This window comes from Protopterus annectens, chromosome 1.part2, assembly GCF_019279795.1.
Source record: "Protopterus annectens isolate FY-2018-M chromosome 1.part2, PAN1.0, whole genome shotgun sequence".
NCBI lineage: Eukaryota > Metazoa > Chordata > Ceratodontiformes > Protopteridae > Protopterus > Protopterus annectens.
In genome coordinates, this window is record NC_056727.1 from 236618114 (window position 1) to 236626221 (window position 8108).

Consider the following 8108-nt stretch of genomic DNA (forward strand, 5'->3'; position numbering starts at 1 on the left):
TGTGAAGTCTGAAACTCAAATGTCTGTCATTATTTTCTAGGTTCAGTCTTTAACAATTTGCCACTAATTTGCCAGAAAACAACATTTTTATGAAAAACAGACCATAAATATGAGACAAAAAAATCTGGTCATTCTGCAAAAATCTGTACAGTTGAGAGGTATGCTTCACTCCAATTTAGTAGCCCTGTTGATGTCATCCACCTCGGAAGTACCTTTGGAAGCAATGGAAATGTGTAAGTCCTGTGGTGCATCTGATAACTGTGTAGCACTATAGTAGGACTACCTATATAGACAGGAGTTTTAATCCTAATGCTGGCAACTGTGTGTGTGTGAGGATCATATCATGTGTGGCTTATACTATTTTGATGTGCATACCATACATGGCTGGTAACCACCTCCCACTGCCATTACTTTATACGATGTGGTGACAGCATCTGCCGCACATGCAGCAGGTTAAACCATGTAAATAATACAGACTACCCCAGAAACCTCCAAGCTATTATTGCTATAGCAGCTTGCATTACACGCCTGTCCCTGAGCTATCTTATTCCCTCCAATGTTGGAAACTTGATTGCATAATCCTCTATCCTCCATTCATTTCTGTGTAGAGGGTTGACAGTGGTCATCTTCCATGTGGTTGGTGTGTGTATGGTGGCAGGCCTGTGTTTGCCTGTGGTGTGTGATGGAGCTCTGAGCACATGCCTGAGTTCATGTCGGAGGTAGACACTGATGTTAGTATGCCCCATGGAGATATGCTGTTGTTGCCATCAGTAGGCAATATGTACATGCTCACCATTTCTGTGGGGATGAGTGTGGTTGATGTACATATCTCCATGTACAACTGTGATGCAGGCTGCCTATATCCACAGCATGTGTGTATGAGGTGTTCTTTACCCCCTCAGTACAGAGTGAATTGTGTTGTTTTATCTGAGATATACAACATATGTGGAGACACAGTTGCAATTGCCCTTGGTGGTGTGGATATGTCCAATTAATAGTCATAGTCAGCCTTACAGTATGTCACCTGTGAACTTAGCTGCTTGCTCAAATATAGGTGGACTTGCTTCACAGTTGTTGCCTGGACCTATGTGTCCCTGTACAGTCAGTGTAGCAACCTATTATGTGGTTTGTGTATTGCTGCTGTCCACCAAAGGGGATTACTCTACCTTAGTGAAGGCTGGATATACAGGTCAGGTACTGCTGTGTCCAAATAGCTACAGTGGATATAAAGGCTAGACACCACTGATACACTGTCTGGTACTTGTGCGATTGGAACATGACACCACAAAAACTCATTTCATAAGAACTCCCACCTGTAGTGTGACCTATAGCCTGTACAATTCAACTGAAAACATAACAATCTTGTCTGTGAAAACATATGGAAATAATATTCAGTACAATAAGCCAGATGAATGAGTGTGCACTCCCTTAAACTTGTTTATGCACCTCTTGAGATGGTTACAGCATTCATCTGTCTTGGTTTGGACTCTAACATCATGGCACATCTTCACTTGGCAATAGTTGCTCACCTTCCTAGAAACACCTTTGATTGTATTGCAATGGAAGTGGACAGGTTAGGGGTCACATTCAAGATGAGAAACATTATGAAATGATCTTCTGTGGTCTGATTGTCATACAGCAAACAAACCTGGCATTCCAACAGGGGTGTGTGTACTTGTGATATCCACTGTATATAGGTGTTGATATAGCTGGTAGTGGTAGGCATGGACAGAGGCTCATAACACAGGCAGACACTTATCTGATTAATACCTGATAATCACGCCTACTCCAGTACCCACATCAGTGTCAGGACAATGCAACCACCAGTAGCTGTAAACATGTATGTCTGTTGTATGCACTGACACTGATATAACACACATGTGCAACATGCAGAAACTATTTACCTGACTGCTTGAAACCCATGTTAGTAGTTTTGTGCCTTCCAGCTGAACATATGCATACATACATGTGCTCAAGGGATACCTGATATACATTTCTACTGAATGTAAGTATGGCACACTGTATTCACAGTCTTGCTGCTCAATCATACTTCTCAACCTGTTACGGCAGTATGTCTGGACAATGGCACACATCAATGGGTGTCAAAAAGAACATCAATATTGATAATATATTAATATAGCTGCACCATACATTATTACGTTGATTGCACAGTAGGTTTTGACATCACTGTGATAACCTGGAAGATGTCCAACACTCATAAGTAGGCTAGTATGTTACAATGCCATCACTCACAGACCTGCCAATGGTTTGGGTGACATAACACAGGAATATGTGTATGTGACTACAGCTATCAGTCACAAATGTGCTTATTGTCCGGCAGAACACTGTACAGTTGAATGGTATTAAGTCAATATATCACATGCAGTTCAACACACATGTCTGCAACAGTACCCTACTATGCACACGTCCTCTATAGGTGTCTTAGTTTTACAAGGCAAACATGTCAAACTCATAATCACAGATAACATGGATATGGAAAACATCTCATTAAATGGCCTAGCAGTGGCACAGTCACAACTGTTTGAAAGACACACCTGCGGTTGTCATATATGAGCTGTCCTTTCACAGGGTCAGGCTCATGAGCTGTGTTCCCACCTCACAACCTCTCAGAGCATCACATCTGGACAATGCCTGAAATGATGGGGGGATAAATAGGGACAGACTTTAAATATACCTGCTACAAACATAAGAAGTTCATAGAATGATACATTTAGCATTACAGTGAATATTCTTAATGATGTGGAGTCTCAAACTCAAGTGTGAACCCCTGTGACTAGCACTTGCTCTAGAACCTGCTGGAAAGCACTAAGAAGCCTTAAACTGATACAAACACTCAACTCTCCTTGTTAATAAAGAGAATTTAATTGTAGGCTCTAAACAGCCTATAATTGCAAAGTACCTTGCAAAGGTAAGGGAAACAGCTCTTGTACTTTACAAAAAAGCACCTAAACAGGCATGTCCAAGGGTCAACTTCCGGTGATTTCTCCTATCCACCTGGTGAATCTGGGGCAAACTGGGGCAATGCAGCAACTGCCTCATGTACACAGATAGCCCACTCCTCCTACCACCCAACACTACAACCTGTGAGAGATGACTTACATAGCCAAACTGGAAGCAAAGCTTTCTCCAGCCAAGATTGTGCTAGACAGTCAAGAGGAGAAGGTTAACACCGGCACTTCATCTCAAGCAACACATAGCCCTTCAAAACCCACACCATCAACACCCACACATAGCAACACTAAACTCACATATGCGGAGGCCCTTAACATTAACCTGCCCAAGCATCAAGAACCTCCGAAGCTGAAACGCAAACACCAGTCACAACCAAAGTGACACATAGCTCACAACACCAGTGTGCCTCCCGACAACAGCCCCTAAGGAAAGACAATGTACCCAACACTTTAGTAATAGATGATTCTATAGTCAGGCACACTGATGTCCCACTCACCAGGCTGAACAAGGAGAAAATTACAGTCAGCTGCCTGTCAAGAGGCAGGATCCGCCACATAAGGCATGCACTCAAGTCACTCCACAACAAGTACAAATACGACTCTGTCATTGTCCATGTTGGAGTGAATGACTTGAGACGTACCTCCCTGGACTACATTAAAAGAGACATGGAAGAGCTCTTGGATCATGTGGCCCAGGCAGGTATGACCCTAGCCCTGAGTAGCATCCTGCCTTCACCTAGAATGATACCACAGTATAAGGACAAAATGATTGACTCCAACAATTGGCTAAGCTTCTGGTGTCATTCAAAGGGGATCCAGTATCTGTCTGCTTGGGATGACATGATCAACAAACCATGATGCTTTGCCAGAGATGGTCTGCACCTGTCACCCCTGGGATTCAGGTTACTGGCTAAAGCTCTTGCAACCCCTATAGTGCCTTTTTTAGGCAAGGTTCAAAGGACAAAACCACTACCGTAACAGATACAAGCATGCAAAATCTGAAGGTAATGCTACTCTATGCTAAAAGTCTAAACCTCAAAATGCAGTCTCTCAAGGCACTCCTAAAAATGGAGAACATCGATATCTGTCCAGGTTTCCACTTGAAATCATCGAATTACCATTTTTTCGAATTGCAAATCATCAAGACCAAATCGTCTAAAATTCATTTCATCGAAAACTCATATCATCGAATCTCAAATCATCAAAAACTATAAAGCAACTACAAATAACATCCCAGACACTGTTTACTATGTTTATGCAGGGGGGAAAGCCCCCCTGCACCCCCCACACCCCTCATAATAGAATATACCAACTCCAAGGTTGCACTACAGTGGGATTAGGAAATAACCTCTTTCCCCCACTGTAGTGCAACCTTGGAGTTGGTATATTTATTTACAGGGGGTGTGGGGGGTGCAGGGGGGCTTGCCCCCTGCATAAACGTAGTAACAACTTTGTGGAATGTTATTTGTAGTTGCTTTATAGTTTTCGATGATTTGAGATTCGATGATATGAGTTTTCGATGAAATGAATTTTCGACGATTTGGTCTCGATGATTTGCAATTCGATGAAATGGTAATTCGATGATTTCAAGTGGAACCCTGTCCAGTAACTGAGACCTGGTTCAAGGCTCCAGAGAGCACCCCTGCAATACCAGGCTACAACTCTTACCACACTTTTCGGCCACCAAACCAAGACCGAAACACTAAAGGTGGAGGAGTGTCCATATTCACCAAGGATATTCACACCTCCAGACTAGTTTCCCAACACAATGTATCTGAAATTCTCCATGTGCAACTAACACTAGGTAAGACTGCAATCCAAATTGTAGCTTGCAACAGATCCCCCACCATGCCCCAAGATTCTCACTACACCTTTCTAAACATACTGGAAAATATTAAGATATAACCAAACACCCTAATACTGGGTGATTTCAACTACCCTACCATTAACTGGGAAAACTACTCGGGTACCAACATTTTTTCCCAACGGTTCTTGAAATTCATAAATTCCAATGCCCTGGATCAACTAATCCTTTGTCCCATCAGGGGCTCCAAAATCCTAGACCTGGTCATTACCAACATGGGAGATAGATGCTCCACACCAGTGGTCACCTCCTCAATGGTCAGGTCTGACCATAAGCAAATCACCCTTGAAATCCACATCCCACATCCACCCCCCAGTAAGGAAACCTCTGTAAAAAATTCTCCAAAGCCAGCTTCATGCTACTCAAGTCAGAATCGACAAACTTCATGACACCCATGCAGAGTTTGACTGCTGAATCCTACACTAAGGCACTGTATGAGCACATCTACTTGTGCATGAATCGTGCCATCCCAAATAGAACCAAGACGCTCTCCTCCAAAAAAAGGAAGCCAATCTGGTGGTCCCCTGCCATAACAAAACTATACAACAGAAGAAAGAAACTATTGCAGAAAAGAGAAAAATCCCAGGATGCAAAAAACTCCCTTACCACCCTCAGTAAGAAGCTGAGATCCCACATAAAATCCTCCAAAGCTAGTTACGAAAATAAAATTGCCAAAGATTCCAAAGACAACCACAAGGCATTCTATAGTTATGTCAAGAATCTAAATGGCAATGCTCAGATATGCTCTGAGCTACAGCAGAATGGCATTACATATATTAATCCCATGGATATTGACAATATCCTGGCAGATCGATTTAGTGCCAACTTCATCCCCACTCTCACCCCCTAAAAGGCCCATCTCACTACCAAAAGATTGCCAAATTCTGGTAATCACGGCCACACAGATAGGAACCGCACTTTTCAAAGCTAAGAATACAGCATCCATGGGACCAGATGACATCCTGGGCTGTGTATTACATGAACCACAAAATGAACTGGCACCTCACCTAAGTGTCATGTTTAATCATAACCTCACCTCAGGCTTCATGCCCACTGAGTGGCGCACAGCTACAGTTATCCCACTCCACAAGGGGGGATCCACCTTGGATCCCGGGAACTATGTCCCATCAATCTGATGAGCCTCATCTGCAAGGGCATAGAATGCATTATCATGGAACTTATAAACAAAGACATTGGCAACCTTCAAACACTGGACCACACCCAGTTTGGGTACGTGAAGGGCCTATCTTGTCTTTTGAAAGTGATTGACTTCTTCGAATCAGTCTCCAGAGCTGTGGACGAGGGTAAGGCGGTCGACACAGCCTATCTGGATCTCGACAAGGCCTTTGACACCATCCCCCACTCTGGAATCATAGATAAACTTACTAAACTGGGCATTAATCCCTACGTCACTCAATGGGTTGCCAGCTGGCTTACTGACAGAACCCACACTGTAAAAGTAGCCGACTCCAAATCCAGCTCCAGACAAGTGACAAGTGGAGCACTTCAGGGTTCAGTCCTGGGACCGCTCATTTGGCATCTACTTCTCTGAAGTACAGGCCAACATTAAGGGACTCTGGCTAACAAAGTTTGCAGATGAGTGCAAACTGGAAGCCATTATTGAATCCCCAAATGATGCGGATATTCTACAAAAGGGCCTTACAGAAACAGATGCTTGGTGCCAGAGCTATGGGCTCAAGCTCAATGCCAAGAAATGTATAGTTATCCCCTTTGGGAAAAAAACATGCACCCATGAATTACCACATAGGGGGCAGTACACTAAACACCGAAAGTGTGATAAGAGACTTAGGGACACAGGTGGACAATGGTCTCACCTTCAATAACCACATCACCCCAACAGTCAGGAAATCCTTCTATGTGACACACCTCATCACTAAGAGCTTTTCATCCAGAAAAAAGGAGGTCATTGTCCCACTGTACTCATCCCTCATTAGACCCATTATAGAATACAATGCCCCATTTGGTATGTACCTCTCAAGACATCTGCAACAACTTTAAAGGCCACAGAAATACTTCACTAAAAGAATCACAGGCCTAAATCAGATGCCCTATGCTGACCATCTAAAAAAACTCCACATATACTCTGTCGCATATTGTCTACTCAGAGGCGATCTCTGCTTAACATACAAGACCATGTCAAACACAGAGCTGTTGGACATGCTACACTTATAGAAATCCCAATCCCTCAGAACCACATGCTCCAGGGATCTAAACCTTGTCATCACAATGAACAAAACATGCTGGAGGGATAGGATCCTGACCCAGAGACTCCCCAGACACTGGAACAGACTGCCCATACATGTCAAGCAGAGTGCCTCTTTGGTCCTCTTCAAAAGGAACCTTAATGATTGGATGGGAGAAAGGAAATTCACCCCGGGGATCACGTCAGTCACCCTGCTAGACAGGGGTCCAGGGAAGTAAATAGTGTGGAAAGAAATAGCTAGGGAATTGTTATGGCTAGGCTTGTATAGGCCCTAGGGATGATAGCCTAGTACCAACCTATGAACCTATGAACCTATTGCAAAACAATTTTTTAACCAAATCCCAACATGGCTTCTGACCTAGCTATAGCACAGCTACAGCCCTATTATCTTTTACAGACACTGTGAATAAGGCCAGAGATGCAGGATGATATACAGACTCAGTATTCCTTGATCTCTCCAAGGCCTTTGACACAGTGTCTCGCCCATTACTTTTGAACACAGTGTCTAACTTAGGCTTCTCACATAATACAGTAAAATGGTTTCAGAGTTACCTCACGGATCGTAAACAGGCTGTGAAATGGTCCGACAAGCTCTCACCCTTTCTACACAACCCTACTGAGCCCCCCAAGGCTCCATCCTAGGACCCCTACTTTTCAACATTTTCACAAACAACCTTCACACTGCCTCTCACCCTGGGACCCTCATTCAATATGCTGATGATTCCACCATAATATGCACTGTTCAATCATTACCAGAACTACTCATAAAAACTCAACAGTCCTTTACTGCAGTTGAATCCTGGCTAAGAAATGCCCAACTCTTTCTTAATCCAAAGAAGACAAAACTAGTAGTCTTTCATCTCCAAAACACCTCCCCTGTCACTGATCATTTCAACATCCTTGCATCTGACAACACTGCCATAGAAATATTGCAGGAAACCAAATGGGTGTTATCATTGACAATAAACTTTTATTTGACCCCCATATACAGAAAAATATAAAGAAAACTCATCAAAAACTGGGACTCTTATATAGAAACAAATGCTTT